Source organism: Balaenoptera acutorostrata, chromosome 4, assembly GCF_949987535.1.
Source record: "Balaenoptera acutorostrata chromosome 4, mBalAcu1.1, whole genome shotgun sequence".
Taxonomy (NCBI): domain Eukaryota; kingdom Metazoa; phylum Chordata; class Mammalia; order Artiodactyla; family Balaenopteridae; genus Balaenoptera; species Balaenoptera acutorostrata.
This window is the reverse complement of record NC_080067.1, coordinates 14,767,512-14,786,939: the sequence shown is the minus strand read 5'-3', so window position 1 is coordinate 14,786,939 and position 19,428 is coordinate 14,767,512. Positions and strand designations below refer to the sequence as shown.

General features: G+C 40.8%; 2 non-coding genes and 1 pseudogene across 2 annotated transcripts; all 3 read left to right on the top strand.

Annotated features, from left to right (window-relative positions):
- Window positions 1-4,877: 4,877 nt before the first annotated feature.
- Window positions 4,878-5,399, top strand: LOC103020979 (ras-related protein Rap-1b-like; annotated as a pseudogene).
- Window positions 5,400-15,164: 9,765 nt separating this feature from the next.
- On the top strand, window positions 15,165-15,236 carry TRNAC-GCA (transfer RNA cysteine (anticodon GCA)). The gene has a single exon. It is a non-coding gene; the product is annotated as a tRNA-Cys (tRNA).
- Window positions 15,237-17,759: 2,523 nt separating this feature from the next.
- TRNAC-GCA (transfer RNA cysteine (anticodon GCA)) lies at window positions 17,760-17,831 on the top strand. Its single transcript has one exon. It is a non-coding gene; the product is annotated as a tRNA-Cys (tRNA).
- Window positions 17,832-19,428: the final 1,597 nt, after the last annotated feature.

Here is a 19,428-nt window from a genome sequence, read left to right as displayed (position 1 = left end):
TTCCTCTCAGGTTGATAGATTTACCAAATAGAAATACAGGAAGCCCATTTAAATTGAATTTCAAATAAACAATGAAATATTTTTTGTAGTGTAAGTATGTCCCATGTAATACTTGGGACATACTTATACTAAAAAAGTATTCATTGTTTATCTGAAATTCAAATTTAGCTACGTGTCTTACATTTTACCTGGCAAGCTTACTTCTAGGGAACAGGGGTTCCCATTTCAGTTGCTTAACCCAGGAGAGTCACTTCCTTTCAGAAAGGAACAAAAATAAGGACAGGCTTACCTGCACACTAGCCACATATTGATTAAATATTGAAATGACAATATTTTTCATATATGGGATTAAAATGTATTATGCAAATTAATTTCACCTGTTTCTTTTTACTTTTTAAATGTGGCTATTAGAAAATCTAAAATTTTATATGGAGCTCGCATTTGCAGTTCACATTACATTTCCAATGAACAGCTCTGGCTTAGAGTCAAAGCCAAGTCAGGGAGACCTAATAATGACCATCAGGCCAGGAGCCAGGTGCCAGCCTGCCCAGAAGGAGTTAGATTTTCCTCATTAGAAGCATGTGTGGCTGAAATGGTTGGGGATGTACAGAATCCTTGAGTGTAGTTTATGTTCACAAAGTTTTAGTTTTCATTGTTTTTCTTTTCTATTCTGATCAAACCTTGGTGGTTTTTGAGTGAGAACAAATAGGATTAGGACTGATGTTTCCTATTAAGTATATTTGCAGTTGAATTATGACATTAGATTGAGACACAGTGGGAGGAGGCAGGATGGGGCTGATGAAAGACGGTTAGTTGGGAAAGGTTCTGGTTCCTGGAAGCTGTGCTGAGTTGTTCTTGTTTACTCCTTCTTTTTCTTCTTTTGGTTTTATGATTGCAAATTGGTGGTGGCAGGACAGCTCTGATTATATTTGCTAGAGGCAAATGAAAATTTCATCAGCCAATCTCTGTGAGTCTCTTCACTTCTGAAAACTATTTACAGAACTGGGTTCCTGGAAGTGGGACTTTTTTTAAAAATAACTCACAATATTTTAGGGTTTCAAAGTTTAGATCTAGGACTTTAATTCTCTTTGATCTCCCACTTTCTTCCTCCCCCAACTGTCTAAGCTCCTTCTGAAGTTCTTGGGAGGTAAAGAAACATTAGTGAAAGCAAAGCAAATAAAAATTCAAGACCTTATGGAAACCAAGGGTTTGGTCTATGGTCAAACAACTTGACCTTTACCAAGTTCCATTTGAAATCTATATGTCAACCATGTCAAACTGAAGAATCAGATCTCAGCTGCAGGATCCACCATCTGTCCATTTCCACTTTTTCTTCTTAGTCTCACTACCCGCTGCCCAGTTTTCCACATTGCCCTCCACAGGCTTTGTCACCTGGTTCTATGATAAGCTATCCAAGATCTCAGGCCAGTGGGAAGGAGTTGCTGTCACAGTTAGCAGCTGGCAATCTAGTGAATCTAGTGGTTATTTCATCTAATCCTGCAGACCTCCCCCAAACCTAGGTCTTCTTGTTGGCATTGCTGTCATTATTTTGAAGACTTTGTAGTACATGTGTGACAGGTACTACCATAAGAGGAGCTGATGGTATTGGCTGGAAGAATGAGGTGTAGGGGCTATGTGCCAGATTCCATTTTGGGAGAAAGAGAACATCTCACTTTCCTCGAAGCCTTGAGATCTCCGACCCAAAGGAGACTGAGACTGAATGTGTAGAAGGGATGGTGGGTGCTGACAAGGAAATTTGAAAGTGTGAGAAAGTAGTGCTACTAGCTGCACTCTTTCCCTCATGGGGAATCCTGGCTTGTCTAGAGGAGTCTGAGGCAATTGTATCTGGCTTGGAGTTCTGTCAAATGAAGCTGGAGATTTGCCAGAAACTCACCATCTACTGGTCACTGGTCCTTGTCCTGGATGAAATGGAAACTGGACATGTAATGTAACTTTCTAAATATAGGTGCCAGGACAAATAAAAACAAAACAAAAAATTCAGAAGTCTCAGGCTCAGCCCATCATACCATGTTGCCAAGTGTCAACTATTAGACTCTGTCTTCCTTTGCCTTATTTACTACCTACTCATAATCATGTTACTCATGATTATGTTTTTGTGCTATCTTGGGTTTCATCCATAAGGCAGTGCAGTTTAACATGTAAAATCAGAGCCAGTAAGGGGAGGGACAGGGTCTGGATCTTAGCTTCATATGTTGTGATGGTGGTTGGAGATAGTCAGCAAGACAGGAAAGGAACAGGACCCAAGGGCACTGAAAACTCCAGTCCTGGTTGAAGCATAAAGTGGTGGAATACCCCAGCAGCTACAACAGTGACTGCGAATATAGATAGGTGGTTCCGGTTACGTACTGCAGAAAAATAAACCATCCCAAAGTTAATGGTGTAAAACCAAAGTTATTATGCTCAGGAATTCTGTGTGTCAGGAATTTGGAAGGAGCATGATGGAGATGGCTTCTCTCTGTCCACATTGTCTGGGGCCTTAGCTGGGCGGATTTGAAGGCTGAGGATGACTTGACAGCTAGGGCTGGAATGACTTAAAGACTTGATCACTCACATGTCTTGTGGTTAGACTTTAGCTGGGACTGTTGGCCTGACCTTTCCATATGGCAACTTGGGCTTCCTCAGAGCACGGTGGCTGTGATCCAAGAGCAAGAATACCAAGAGAAGCAGGTGGAAGCTGCATATCCCTTTCTGACCTAACCTTGGGAGTAACACATCATTACTTCTGCCATACTCTCCTGGTTACTTCTACTCTCCTGTAGAAGTTCCAAGTCCCTGGTCAGAATCAAGTGGCGGGGACACAGACACCACTTTTCAATGGGAGGAGTGATAAAGAAATTTGGGGTCATGTTTTAAAACACAATACCCTCTGACCACAATTGTTTACATTCCTCCCACGTGCAAAATATATTTACTCCTCCCAAGTCCCTACAGAAGTCTCACCCCATTATGAAATCAGGTTCAGCCTCAAGGTCTAAGTGCAAATGAGGTTCCCTGGTCCTGGTTCCTCAAATCCAGCTCCTTGAGTACTAGTCTTCTCAATCTGAAGACCTGTGAACTGAAGAGATTATCTGTCCCACTGCAGTGGAACAGGCATGGGGTAACTGCAATTGACACTCCCATTCAAAAAGAGGGAAAACAGGATGCACACAGCAGCCACTGAAATTCTCAAATTCTGAAATCCAGCAATTCTGCAATCCAACAAGGCACATTTGACTAGTTTCTTATCAGGGCTCAATACTACTATCTGGGAATATTAATTCCGTGGCCCTTGACTCTGCTCTCTGGGCTCTTAGTTTTACCCTCAGAGTTACCTTTCCTTGTCCTCAAGAAATAGACTCACAGGTAATGCAAGGAGTTTGGGGAAGGGAGGCAGCTGACACCTGGGCTACTTGTCCATAGGGAGCAGAGCTTTGGCCCCTGGGTTTGGTTTTGGAGCAGGAACCTGGCTGTTCCTAGGCATAGAGACTGGTGGTACAGTGAGACATACAGCGCCGGTCCTTCTTCAGGGGACTAGATAGAAATTAGTGTCCAACATCCCTCACACAAAGTGAGGTAGAGTGGAGGATCCAGGTAGATGGCGGAATATTATTATAAGACAAAGAGTGAAGCTATTTCACTCCATATGAAGTTGGTTAAATCAGCAAAAACTTTATGCTTGCTTTTTTTCCCAAGCTTAATTCACTTCCTAAGAGTCAATCAGGGCCCTTTGAGAGCTGTATTCTTCACAGTAATATTAAAATAATGCATTAACTTGCTGTTTCCAGGTGACACAAAGGAGTTTTAACCTGAAGAAGCTTTCCTTCAGAGCTACTAGGATATTTTAGTTACCTCCTTACAGTTTATATTTCACATACTTCTAAATAGTATTGAGGCAGTATACTTTAAAAAAACCCAAGATTATCAAAATAAAAATAAAGGATCAAAAACTATGTAAACTGTATGCTAAAAATTAGAGTTAATTTATCATTAGTTATTGAATATTAAATTTGCGCTGAGCTTCATTCCAGAAAAAGCTTTAACACAGCTATGTCTGACATATCTTTGAAAATGTACAAACAGCTAAGTATTTGCTTCTGGAAATATTTACTTCCAGCTCCTTTAAAGATGAAATTTCTCTTAGTGTATTTAGAACATTGTTTAGAAGTTTATTCTGAATAGAATGTTTGAAGTTAGAGAGGTCTTGAGCGGTCATCAATTCTGGTTCTTTCTGTCTGCAGATGAAGGTTGGAAGATCTAAAGAGATTCAGGGCTTTGTTCAAAGGCCAGACTGATTGAGCAGAGCTGGGGTTGACTGCTAGCTCCATGTTCTTCCCCTTATACCATAGAGGAGAGCTTCTTACCTCTGAAGTTTTCAGAGTTACTGCTAAATAAAGCTTAATGAGAAAAAAATTTTAAACTATATATTTGCAGTAAGAAATTATGATTTGTTATACACTGGTCTTATTTCAGATATAAAGGGACTCTAAAAAACATGAACCAGCATGGCTGGACAGTGGTGAGTACCAGGGGACTAAGGTAGCAGAATAGAGAGAGAGCAATAGGGTGAGATTGTGGAGAGAGGCCCCAAGGAAGCCAGAAGTCATTCTTCCGGTCGCTGCCTTGCAGGGAGGCTCCAGAGAAAATGAGAGATTGAGTCTAGCTGCCACTACCCTCCATTGAGGCGAAGGGCTTTACAAAGCAGAATTTGATCAGATCAAAGAATTTCAGCTTCGGTAAACCAGCCAGATCGGCAGCGGCAGCGGTAGCGGCAGGACCACGTGGCTCTGGGAGCAGCAAGCCGGAGGGAGTGGGAGGCGACGTTGGCTGCGGGGACCCGGTGACAGCACAAGAGGTACTAGTTTTTACAAGTTTGCACCATGCATGAGTATAAGCTAGTCGTTCTTGTCTCGGGAGGAGTTGGAAAATCTGCTCTGACTGTACAATTTGTTCAAGAAATTTTTGTTGAAAAATATGATCCTATGATAGAAGATTTTTATAGAAAGCAAGCAGAAGTAGATGCACAACAGTGTATGCTTGAAATCTGGAATACTGTGGGAATGCAACAATTTACAGCAATGAGGGATTTGTACATGAAAAACGGACAAAGCTTTACATTAGTTTATTGCATCACAGCACAGTCCACATTTAATGATTTACAAGGTCTGAGAGAACAGATTCTTCGAGTTAGACACACTGATGTTGTTCCAATGATTCTAGATGAAAGAGTTGTAGGAAAGAAACAAGGTCAAAATCTAGCAAGACAATGTGCAGTCTTAGAATCCTTTGCAAAATAAAAAATAAATGTTAATGAGATCTTTTGTGACCTAGTGCAGCAAATTTACAGAAAAACTCCAGTGCCTGGGAAGGCCCGCAAAAAGTCATCATGTCAGCTGCTTTAATATACTATCGATAAATGCATTGCAGCTCTGAGCCAGGTCTGAAGAACTGTTGCTCACTTCAACGGTGCCAGCATTCCAACTTTGTTAAACCTACCAACCATGTTAAATGGACTTTCTGTGGCGGTACACTTTAAGAGGCAGATGAAAGCTACTACATCAGTTTGCACATTCTAATCACTTTCCAGTATCACAAGAGAGATTTTTACTTATATAATAGTCCTAGAGTATGCAGCTGGTAAAACCAGAGGCTACAATCCAGTATTACTGCTAAGAGACATTTTTCATCCACCAATGTTGTATATGTATGAAAATGTTGAACACACCCTATACTTTGTATTGGAGAGTACAATAATGTAAATCCTAAAAGCACCACTATCTTACCATAATAAAAGAAAGCCCAAAGAGCTCCTATATAGACTACTCCAGATAACTTTGCTTCTTTGATACTTGTAGCTTATTGTAATTTTTTTTAAAGAAATTCAAGGTCATTATCATTGTATTGTACTCGCTTACATTGTATTGTAATCACTTTGATTAACACAGCTATACAGTTTTTTTAATTAAAAAAAAACTGTGGAGATAGTGATCTTGTCTTTAAAATATGATAGTCATTTCAGTATAATGTCGTAGATTAAAGACGTTGCCTTTAATATCTGTTGGGAAGGAAATGTCCAGACTTTTCAAATCTCTTATTATATGTTTCTTCTTTTGTTTACATAGGGAACAATGTTTATAGTTGTGTGTACAGTGGGGGGTCTACAACAAGAAGTGTATATATTCAAACAATTTTTTAATGATTTAACAACTTTGTAAATCATGTTCAGGCTTCTGCAGCTGTAGATTCTCAGTGTGACTCCCCTGCTTGCTCATGCATAAGTGTATTTGCAATACCAAATATACAGGTTTAGTATTTTTGCCTGTTAGTATTTTTTCACATGTGTAATGTTTTGGTTCGATGTTAAATGGTGAACGAGTACCGTGGATGTGAATGTGGCAAGTAATTTTAATCATGTGTAATTGGTCACAAGGCCTAAGTTGCAGTAACTATTGCTATTTTATTTAACAATGCCTGTTGCTTTGTATGCATTAACATTTGGGTGTACAGATTGTTGTGTGTCTATCCAATAGGTAGCCACAGTATTTAAACTGACCAACCTAATGTTACAACTACTTTGAGGTGGCCAAATGTAAACTAAAATTCTTAATTAAAGTGGTGCAATTTTGTGTAACTTAGCATCAGTAGTTCAATAAATTTGGATTGCTGTGCAAGAGCTTGCATTATATTAAAAAAAAAAAAGAATTTCAGCTTCTACATGTTGTTTGCTGACTTATTTCCTCCAGTAACTAGTTAGAATTCAAGCAGAAAGGTAGGACCATGTAAGTGATATAAAGGATTTATTGCAGGGACAAGACTTCATGCAATTGTGGGAGCTGGTTGAGCAGTGTATGTGAGTCTGCTGCCCTGTGTCTGTGCTGGGCCTGCGGTCACTGAGACCAGCAGTCCAGAGGGGAAGATGAATGTGAAGCAGGGGCAAGAAAGGACAAACTAGAATCACAAAGACAAACTGGAACCCACAGCAGTCTCTCAATGTCTCCAAACCTCCAACCTCAACGATGTGGGTGACCTGCTGGCACACTACACTCTAACGCTGCTCATGAACTTGGCCCAGGATTCAAAGAGTTAAGGAGGAGCTCCAGTGGGAAGTGGACAGAGTTGTGAGCCTGGGGCTGCCCAAAGCCAAAGTGGGCCATGAGATTGGTGAGTGTGAGTGGACTGTAGCTGCACCTGCCCTGAAACACGTCACTTCCACCTTCATGTCTCCTGCACATTTCCTGTGGGTGCAGCCCTAACCCAGAACCATGCAGGGAAGGGAATTCTGGGAGATGTAGTTCCATCTTAGCTAAAGAGACTTCATACCCACCACCACCTCTATGAATTAAATTATCCTTCTTATCCTCACAAAAACCTCATATTCAGTGTGCTAGCCAAAGGGTTAGCAGGTTGGCTATTTTTTGGAGATTTTTAGGAAAGCTTAGAGAGGGGGTATGTATGTCAGCAAAGACAATATTTCATGAAACAAATTAGCAGAAGCATTCATGGAAGGGCACACTGATGGGGGTGTACACAGTAACTTTTAAGGACCAAACTTTCACACAAATGAGGCACATCTCTACCTGAAATTGTAACTTCTGAACTAGAACACTGCAATCTGAGTAACTTGAAAGTACTTTGTAAAAGAGCTCTTGTTTCATTTACAGAATAAACTGAACCTTGGGAAAACCTAGATTTGAGAGAAAGAAAAAAAGAGGGAAGGGAAGAGAGAAAGGGAGAAAGAGAGAGTGAGTTTGAAAATAAAATACAGCACTTACTATGACCTCAGGGCTAAGTAGAGCAGATAGATTTCCCTTGAAGGTTCTTGAGATATGAACTGCAAAGGCAATTACTAAAAATACCGTTTGGCTAATCTTCCCCTTGACAATTCACTTGGGTGCCCTTTGACTGGGACATTCTCCACACCACCCCACACCGCCACCCTTGCTCTTAATAAAGCTAACATGCACAGTCCCCGACTTTCTTATCTGTCTGCAGGCTTAACAAAACTTGAAAGACTTCCCTAGACCACACGCCACAGAAGAGAATACCTGGGCACAGGACAGGTGGATTTGCAGCTTTGCTCAGGGGGCTAAATCCAAAGGCCATTTCTCCCAGAACAGAAATAGAGGCTAATATTAGCTTTATTTTGCTTTGTTGTTAGGTGGATACTGAAAAGGGACTAAAATCAATGCCCCAGTGACCATCTAGGGAATGAACAGCATCACCTGGTGCTGTGCCCTGTTGGGAGCAGTGAGAGGCATTGGGTTTGCTATTGAGGAAGAGTTTGTCTTGGTCTGTGAATCAGGCAACCTCTGTTCACTTAGTTGGAGGCTGAGGAGTTTACCATCCAGTGAGACAAGTGCTTACATGTTCCTGCCATTTCTACAATATGCGTTTGGTTTTTTGAGGTGGCATGCTTCATTAATGAATATTTTCTAATACCAGAACATAGATGTTGGTTTGTGTTTTTGGTAAAAAGTACATAACATTAAATTTATCATTGTAATCATTTTTAAGTGTACAGTTCATTAGAATTAAGTATATGAAACTCTACATTAATTAAAAATGAATTCCTTCCTCCCCTCAGCCCTTAACAACTACTCTTTTTTCTTTCATTTTTTTAAGCCATTTTATTGAGGTATGATTGCCATAAAAAACTGTGCATATCTAAAAAGGAAACAATAACTTGATGAGTTAGGAAATAAGTATACACTCATGAAACCTCTACTACATTCAAGGCCATCCAACATCTCGCCTCCAAAAGTTTCCTCCTACCCCCTTTATATTTTTAAATTTTTACTTGTTTATTTTAAATATAATTTTTCTTTTGTGGTAAGAGCACTGAACATAAGATCTACTGACCTAACAAATTTTCAAGTATACAGTACAGTACTGTCAACTACATATACACCTTATGTTGTACAGTAAATCTCCAGAATTTATTCTTCTGCTTTAATTGGAAATCTGTACACTCTGACCAATACCTCCCCATTTCCCTGTCTGCCCAGGCCCAGGTAACCACTATTCTATCTACTATCCTATTCTGTGAGTTTGACTATTAGATTCCTCATAAAAGTGGGATCATTCAGTATTTGTCCTTCTGTGTCTGGCTTATTTCACTTAACATAATGTCCTCCAGGCCCATCTGTCTTGCTGCAAAAGGTAGGATATCCTTCTTTTTAAAGGCTGAATAATATTCCATGTATATATATCACATTACTTTAGCCATTCGTCAATGGACTTTTGGGTTGCTTCCATTTCTTAGCTATTGTAAATAATGTTGTAGTGAACATGAGTGTGCAAATATCTCTTCAAGATCCTGCTTTGAATTCTTTTGGATATATAACCAGAAGTGGGATTGCTGGATCATATGCTAATTTCATTTTTAATTTTTTGAGGAATCTCTATACTGTTTTCCATAATGGCTGCACCATTTTACATTCCCATTAGCAGGAGGATGCACAAGGGTTCCAACTTCTCTGCATCCTCACCAACACTTGTTATCTCCTATTTTTTGACAGGGGCTATCCTAATGGACGTGAGGTGATATTGATAGCAAGCAGGACCCTGTGGGGCTCCTGGGCACAAAAGTCCTTCTGTGTCCCCCATTTCTTTTCTTTTGTTTTTAAAAAATAGTTATTTATTTATTTGGTTGCACTGGGTCTTAGTTGCGGCAGGCACGCTCCTTACTTGTGGCATGCGTTAGTTGAGGCATGCATGTGGGATCTAGTTCCCTGACCAGGGATCAAACCTGGGCCCTTTGCATTGGGAGCGCAGAGACTTATCCACTGTGCCTACAAGGAAGTCCCCTGTCCCCCATTTCTTGATTATAGGAAATAAGCTTCATGCAGCCTCCATGATCTTCCCTGAGGGCAGGTTCAAACAGATGCTAATTAGGGAAGGGAGGGGATATGAGATAAGGGAGAAACAGTCAAAAGAAACAATAGTGCAGCCTTGGGGCAGGGTCCTGTTTCCCCCTCAAGGGATATACATTACAATGTCTTTGAGCTGTTTTGCAGATACTGAAACCCCCCACCAGGTGGGAGAAGTTAACTGTATGTTGCCCACAAGCCGGGAGTAGACCCCAGACCAGTTGGAACCAGAAGGCTGATGATGCTGACTCCCACTTACCTCACCACTAACCAATCAGAAGAATGCCCATGAGCTGATCATGCCCTCTTTGAGTCATTACTATAAAACTCCTCACTACCCCCTCCAGGTAGGGACACACAGTTTTGTGGGCATTAGCCTGTTGTATCCCCCTTTGCCTGGCAAAGCAATAAAGCTATTCTTTTCTACTTCACCCAAAACTCTGTCTCCAAGATTTAATTCAGTCTCAGGGTACAGAGGCTAGATTCGGCTTCAATATCTCATTGTGGTTTGCATTTCTTTTACGATTAATGATGTTGAGCATCTTTTGATTGAGCATAGGTATTTATAAGAAAAGAAATCTTGTGCAGAATAAAATGAAGAAAAGTTAGGGTAGTAACATTGATGGTGAATCTTATGGCCATGATAAGAACATATTCCCTTTCTTTTTCTTTTAATTTTTAAAATTAAAAAAAAATTTTTGGTCATGCTAAGCAGCATGTGGGATCTTAGTTCCCCAACCAGGAATCAAACCCATGCCTCCTGCATTGGAAGCATGGAGTCTTAACCACTGGACCACCAGGGAAGTTCCTCCCTTTCTTTTTTATGTTGCACTGTATGTGAAACCTCCCACATAGCTTAGTCATCTTTTCTGCTGTTATTTGAGCACACTTGTACTTTCTGACCTGATCCCCCACTAGAAGCTAAATTTCAAATTTATGAGTCATCGGTTGCTGGAACTGGAAAGGATATAAGAGATATTCTAATTACAACATCCCCATTTTACAGTTGAGAAAACTGAGGATTAAAAAGTGAAAAAGAATTCAACTGAGAAGAAATATCTTAATATAAGAGGAAAAAATCTTTCTAATTACTGAAAAAACTAAATTCTATTTCATCCCCATTATGAAAAATTTCTATCAAATCTGGAAATATTGGAAGACTCAGTTTCCTGTGGTTGAGCACATTTTGAATGATTATCACAATTTTTCCAAGGTCTCTGTAAGATGTTTTGTGCTGTAATCCCCTCCTCTTTGTAGCTCCAATGTGACTCTTTGAGTATAGGCTTTGGAACTCAGGACAGATTATTGGCTCATATACCTTATAGTTATAATATGTATTAACTTTTACTTTTGTTTAAGTTTTGACAAAGAGAGTAAATTCACATGTGTGATGTCATGATGGTGAAAGGAACATGAAGTTAGGAATAAAACAGCAGTTCAGCTTAACCATCATTACTGAACCCCCATCTTGTGGCAGGTGCTGTTCTGGGCCTCATGAAGTATATGAAATCTCAACAATATGGATAGGAGCCTCAAGGCCAGTACAGGCCCAACAAATCTTCCCAGAGCATGTCCTGTGTATTAGGGGTCTCCTGAGAAACAGAAACAATAGGATGTATGTATGTATATAAAGATACTTATGATAAGGAATTGACTTACATGATTATGCAGGCTGAAAAGTCCCAAGATTTGTAGTCAGCAAGCTGGAGACCCAGATGAGCTGACGTTTCAGTTTGATTTCTGATGCCAAAATATTGGCTCTCTGTACACTGTTGCCAAATAGAAATACAGAGACAGAATTTAGGAGGAAAGAAAAAGAGTAGCTTTATTTCTTTGCCAGGCAAAGAGGGAACACAGCAGGCTAGTGCCTCCAAAAACTGTGCCCCCTTGGAGAGGGTAGTGAGAAGTTTCTATAGTAATGGTTCAAAGAAGCCATGCTCAGTTCATGGACATTTTTCTGATTGGTTGGTGGTGGGGTAAGTGGGAGTCAGCATCATCAACCTTCTGGTTCTAACTGGTCTGCAGTCTATGTGCTTGTGGGCAGCATATCATCATTAATCGTTAACTTTTCCTACCTGGAGGGGGTTTCAGTATCCGCAAAATAGCTCAAAGATATTGTTGTACGTGTGTCCATTGATGGGGAACCAGGACCTTGCCCCAAAGCTGAACTACTGTTTTTCTTGACTTTGTTTCTCCCATGTCTCATATCTCCTCCCATCCCTAATTAACAGCTGCTTGAATCTGCCCGTTGGAACTCAGGGAAGGTCATGGAGGCTGAATGAAGGTTATTTCCTGTAATCAAAGTAATGGAGGCACAGAAGGGCTTTTTACCAAGGAGCCCCACAGGGTCCTGCTCAACATCATTCTGAAGGCAGGAAAAGATTGATGGCTCAGCTCAAAGTAGTCAAGCAGGAGGAGGTACCTCTTATTTGATTATTTTTTAAATTATTGAAGTATAGTTGATTTACAATATTAGTTTCAGGTGTACAATATAGTGATTCAAAAATTTTATAGATTATATTCCATTTAAAGTTATTACACAATATTGGCTATATTCCCTGTGTTGTACAATATATCCTTGTAGCTTATTTATTTTATACATAGTAGTTTGTGCCCCTTAATCCCCCTCCCCTATCTTACCTCTCTTCTCTTTTCTCTCCCCCTGGTAACCACTAGTTTGTTCTCTATATCTGTGAGCCTGTTTCTGTTTTGTTATATTCCTTCATTTGTTTTATTTTTATATTCCACATATAAGTGATAACATACAGTGTTTGCCTTTCTCTATCTGACTTATTTCACCAAGAATAATATCCTCCAATTCCCTATCCATATTGTTGCAAATGGCAAAATTTCGTTCTTTTTTCTGGGTAATGTTCCAATACCTGTATCTTCTTTATCCATTCATCAGTTGATAGATACTTATCTTGGTTTCTATATCTTGGCTATTGTAAATAATGCTGCTTCCATATTTTGGCTATTGTAAATAGTGCTGCTATGAACAGTGGGGTGCATGTATCTTTCTGAATTAGTGTTTTCAGTTACTCTGGATATATATCCAGGAGTGGAATTCCTGGATCATATGGTAGTTCTATTTTTAGCTTTTTGAGGAACCTCCATACTGTTTTCCATAGTGGCTGCCTCAATTTACATTCCCTCCAACAGTGTACTAGCGTTCTGTTTTCTCCACATCGTCTCCAAAACTGGTTATTTGTGGTCTTTTTGATTTACTTGATCTTTCAGTCTTTCAGTGAATTGGAAGAGGCCCACCTAAAAAGAGAGGATCAATCTGCTTTACTCCTTTACCGATTCACATGTTAATCTCATCCAGAAACACCCTCATAGACACATCTAGACACCAAATGTCTGGGCACCCTGTGGCCCAGTCAGGTGGACACATAAAATTATCATCACACTGTGATTATCACTGAGGGTTTCCAAGATAACTTTGGGGAACATGGATAAATTTACCAGCTGTGTGACCTTAGACAAGTTATTTAACTTCACTGTGCCTCAATTTCCTCACTGTAAAGATGACAATAGTTCCTCTCTCATTGGATTGTTTTAAAGATTAAATGAATCAATACTTGTAAATCACTTAGAATGGTACATGGCAAGTAGTTAAGTGCAACATGTGTTAAATATAATTTTAACATATTTCAAAAGCTGTGTATTTATTTTGATGTGCACTACAAAGAAATACAGTTGGCATGATTTCAAGAGTATTTTTGCTTAGGATGAAACTAAATATAAAAAAAAACAGTGGGTTGATTTCAAGACAAATATTAAGTAAATATTAGTATAGGAGGTATGTGATATGGTAAAAAAAAAAATTGAGACAGTGGAAAGTGAATGATTAGGTTTTGGAAATACTATGAATGAGAAAAAATAAGGTCATATCTTTGGTGACCAAACAACCCCAGCCTGGTTTTCTGAGGGATTTCCCAGGATGCAGGACATTCAGTGCTAAAACCAGGAGAATCCCCAGCAAACCAGGATGTTTGGTCTACCTGTATAACTACAGTTTGATATTTATTCCACAAACATTTGATGAGCACCTGCATCATTCCAAGCACTGGGGGCTTCCAAAGAGCCTCTAAGGAGTTGGCAGTGGAATGGACCCTTGGTTCTGTTGCTCTTGCTACTGTTATGTCTGTGACTTTAAGCAGGGCTTTTCATCTTCCCTCCATCTGTTTCTTAGTCTGCAAAGAAGTGGTTGGAATAAATGATCTCTAAATCCTTTCCAACGCCGGGGCTCTTCGATACAAAGCACACAATACATCTGTTACTGCTAAAATCTCTACTCCCACTGATGTCCCGGGTGAGAAAAGAACAATGAGCAAAGAGTACATGTGATTCTTTTCTTAGCTCTCAATTCCAGCCTGAGGTAGGGGAGAAAATGAATGTAGTGGAGACTCCCCTCTCCTGGGCTCCCAACCAACCACCACCCTGACACACTAGGATCCTTTGAAAAGATCTCAATAATGTATGTGGTCAGAAAAGTGGCAGAAGAGAGCCTTCCCAACAGGTCTAAGATTCCATAAGAAGCACATGAAGAATTTATTAGGGAGAGAGGGGATGTTTATGATGCCCAGAAATACAGGTTGCTCCAACTGTGGTGGTGTTTGGAAGTTGAAAAGGAATGGTAAGACCATGATAAATAATTTACTTGATTAAGAAGCTCTTATTTGGAATCTTGTTTCTCTTCATCAAATGACATTTTGGAGTTGGCAGTATTCCAAGTTTCAGGCAAGTTATGTTACATAAGAGTGTATCTCCTTGGCCATCTGTTTTTGTGTGAGTAAAAACATCTTACAGTCACGTCTTGGAAAAGCTATCTCACACAAACAATTATTTATACATATTTTTTCCAGCATCAATTTAATGCAACAAATGTCTATTGAGTGCCAGTTATGAGCTCAGTTCTGTGAAATCAGAAGAGCAATGAGGATCTCAGTTTCTGGGAGCCGTGGCTAAGGAAGCATGACAGGAATCCAATCATCACATTATACTGATGATGCTATTTGTGGAAAACCTGATGATTTTTACCTGGAACAGAGGTTCACTTTCTATAAGATATGGCAGACAGAAGAGGCTTTGGGTATGGAAAGTCTAAGAGAGTTTCTAGACTCAGAGAACTTAATTCTCAGGAGTCAGGTCTTTTTTCATAATGAAATTCTCTGATGCCCAGACTCCTTCCAGGCAACATTCTCTCTAATTATAGCTTCCCTGAGTCACTGCAGGTGTTTAGAGCTATAATGCTGAGAGAGAGATAGATTATAAAAACAAGGCCATTTCACTGGGGGTATAGCTCAGGGGTAGAGCATTTGACTGCAGATCAAGAGGTCCCTGGTTCAAATCCAGGTGCCCCCTGTACATTTTTCTTTTTGCTTTAGAAGAATATGGATTGATTTTGACTATATTATCTTCTGTAGCTCATGACTGGTTGAATAATAACTAATGTCCCTTGTATATATTCCAGGCAGCAGACTAGGTTCTTTACATTAATTATCTCCTTCATTTCTCACTAAAATTTTACAAGATACATTATCTCCATTTTACACAAGGAGTCTGAGACTTGGAGATGCTACAAAGGACAGGCCCAGGATTTAAACTAGGAGAACACGTTCTCAATGACTTCATTATACTACTCATTCTGTTCTCCTTCTGTTAAAAGCTTTGTCACAAATTTCCACTTAGCAATGCTCCCAAAGTGCTAGGACTGTCCATAGCCTTTTAGAACCTTTTGGCTGCAGGGCAAACCCAGTAACTTAGTGATGGTGCCCACACTTTACAGTGCCCTGGGGTCAGTCAGGGAATAGAGTCCTTGTTCACAGAACACTGCTGTGGATAAACATGAACTGGCCTAAAGTTTAGGGAACTGCACTCCTTTCCTGTTCTAAAGCTTGAGGACTTTCTATTACCTTTCCACCCCCAGTTCATTTCCTGCAGCGAGCACCCCACCTTGGGTGCCTGCATTCCGGACCCAGGCTGGGGTCAGAGGTCAGGCCTTAGTCTAGGTTTAACTCCTGCCTGCAGCTCAGGCACTGCTGCATTTTTAAATCAGCTTGAATGACATACACTGAGTACCTACTATATGCCAGAATTGTGCAAAGTGTGAACCCAGAAGTGAATAAGACACAGCCCCTGGACTCAGTGTGCTCTCAGCCAGGAAGCAGGCCTGTAAAATAAGAAGTCAGACAGCTGTGGGCTGGACCGAGCTGGGCCAGCTTCAGGAATGCAGAGGAGACAGCTATTACCTCTGTCCAGAGGAGGGAGGTTACAGGAGGCTTCCAAGAGGAGCTGATGGCAAGTCAGGGTCTCACAGAAGAACAGTACTCCACCAGAAGGAGAGGCAGGGGTGCGGTGAGTGAGGGTTGGGTCCCAGGCAGAGAGAACTGCATGGGAAGAGGCTGGAGCCAGATGGATGCAGTTGGAGGCAGCTGGAGCACAAAATGTGCTATGGGGAGTGTCAGCAGAGGAGGCTGAAGCTGAGGAGGCAGACAGGGATCAAAATGTAAGAACTCTTGTTGTGCTGAGAGGCTTGCAGTTTATCATGGAGGTCTTTAAGAGGAGTGGCCTAGATGCACCTGATTTTAAAATGACTGCTGTGGGAGCAGTAGGGGATGGACGTGAGGGGTGGAGGCTGGGAGACCATTTAGGAGGTGGTGGCACTGCGGTGCAAGGGTGGGGGTGGGCGTAAGTGATGTCAAAGCTAAAATCAGCAGTACCCAGTGATTAACTGGCACTGGAGAGGAGAGGTTGGAAGAAGTCCAGAGTTGTGTTACATGCTTTGGCCAAATGACAGTACACAGTGGTGTCACCAACTAAGACAGGGAGGAGGCTGATCAGATGGTTAAATAGGCAGGCCTGGCAGCCAGCTCTGAGCCCGCACTGAAATCCTGGCCCCACCACCTCCCAGCTGCATGGCCACTCTGTGCTTCAGTTTCCTTACTTGCAAAATCAGTATGCTAACAATAATACCTGTTTTGTGGGATTTTTTCTGATGATTCAGCCGGAAGTTATGGCTAGAACTGAGCCTGGCACATAGCAAGTGTTTAGCAAATATGGACTATTATTATCACAACAAAGCAAAATAGGAGGAGATGCATGTTTGAGCAGGAAGACAGCAAGTGTAGTTTGGGGTTTGCACTGGGTTTGCAATCTGAAGCTTCTGTAGAACCTCAGAGTGGAGCAGCTGGGAAGGGTCGTCTACGGCCCTCAGAGAGCTGTGAGCTGGAGCTCTGGGGGCTGTGGGCTCCTTAGCTTCACAGCAGCTGCCAGGCTTCATCAGGGAGAACTTACTGCAGTGACAGAGATTTCCTTGACCTTTCTTCTCCATCTTGGAGATACACAAGATTGAAAGTTCTCAGACTGGAACTCAAGGAACTAGGAACTAGTGGTGTTCAAAGGTGAATTTTGGACTTCTTAACTGTTATTTTTTTCCAGCTGTAAAATGAGACAGTTCACCTGGATGAGATCCTCTTGAAAATCTGATGAAATCATGTACAATATACAATCCATGCACACATAAAATATTTGCCTGTAATTCAGAGTTGAACATGAACCTCTGTAGTCCAGTTGTGGATTCCCAGTTAAGACCCCCTCCATGTCCAATACTTGATGGCAGCGCATGATATTTACAACATTCACTGATGTGCCTGGAGATTTATGGGCAGTTGGTGGGTATTTTAAACACTGGAGAGCTAGACTGAGAATATAGCACTGAGCTTTAATTTCTGAGAATGAACATACATGCTCTGGGAAAAGTAGGAGGTGAAGGGAATCAGGTCTGAAATTAAATCTAGGAGGAATCTCAGCCACACAGATATTTATGAAGTATGATGAAACTCATAAAAGTTGGAATAAGTGCTTATAGGGGGCATAATAGCATCTGGGGGTATAGCTCAGTGGTAGAGCATTTGACTGCAGATCAAGAGGTCTCTGGTTCAAATCCAGGTGCCCCCTGTTTTTTTTTTTTTTTCTTTTGCTCTTCCTGCCAGCTTCATTAAAAGACTGGATCTAGGGTGAGGTAAGCAAGGTGCCTAGGCCTCAAAATTTAAGGAGGCACTCACTCTCAGGTTCATGGAGGCGCCTTGGTTTATTAATTCCCTCACGGTAGAACTATGTGTTCATGTAAACCCACCCTGCCTGCACCAGATGCACACAAACACAGCCACATACCCAGAGACACCCAAAGACACCCACCCCCACACACACAGTCACACACAGACACACCAATAGACAAAAATACACACACACATGCACTTTCTCACATGTACCTTTATTTCTCCGGTCCTGTATATTCAAGTCTTATCAACCAGAAATTTCCAGCTTCCTTTCTACAAACTTTTTATCTTTTAGTAATTTTAGAGTTACAGAAGAGTTGTAATGATAGTACAGAGAGGTTCCCTATAACTTTCACTCAGCTTCCCCTAATGTTGACAAGCTTACATAACTGTGGCATATTTCTCAAAACTATGAAACATCAGTGGAGCACTATTAACCAAACCAAGACTTCATTCAGATTTCACCAGTTATTCCACCAGTGTCTTTTTTCTTTTCCAGGACTGAATACAGTGTACCATGTTGCATTTAGTTGTAATGTCTTCTTAGTCTCCTTCAGTCTCTGACAATTGCTCAGTCTTTCCTTGAGTTTGTTTGTTTTGTTTTGTTTTTTTCTTTGGTTTTTTTTTTTTTTTGTATTAACACTTTTTAAAAGTCCTGGTCAGATATTCTGTAGACTGTACCTCACTTTGGGTTTGTCTGATGTCTCATGATTAGACCAGGGTAATGAACTTCTGGGAAGAACATTACAATGTTGCCATGTCCTTTCTGTCACACCTTCTTAGGTGTGGAAGAAAAACACTGCAACAGTTTAGGAGTCTGCTACATTGGTAAAATTTTTAGAGGTCTGATGTGTGAGGTATGTCAGGTTATGCCTTCTAAAGTGAGAGACACTACACAAAACAAGGTACGTCGCTTGGTGAGCCTCTTTGGGTTTTGGTGGCACTGTATTTGGGTGTGTTTCTCTGCTATGTTTACTAGACAAAAATAACCCATGAGATTGTCAGGTTTTGTGTGGATCCCAAAGCAAGAAAATAGTCTGTACTCAATCTGTGGTGAACAATAAAGATTTGTATCCTATTCATGCAAGGTCTGATGCAGGTCTTGTGGTCCTTGTCCCTCTTGTAGCTATGTCATCTAGCAAAATGTGGCCCTTAGGATCATCGCTCCAGGGGGAGACGACATCAGTTCATAGTTGCCTTAATCCAAGGGTGACATACATCTCTTCTGCTCACAGTTCCTTGGACAGAACTAGTCATGTGGCCCCAACCTCATTGCACTGGAGGTTGCAAAAAGTAAGAAATCTTTTGGGTACTTGGTGAGTATGAATTTTCTTTGCTATAACCCATCTACCATTCCAATATGGGCCCCTAGTTGGTGGAAATTTTTTCTGATTCTTCTTGTTATCACCAGTGACTGGCAAGGACCTTGCCCATAATAGGGGCTTAGAAAGTATTTGGTGAATAACAGCTCTTCAGTGAATGAATAAATAATGAAG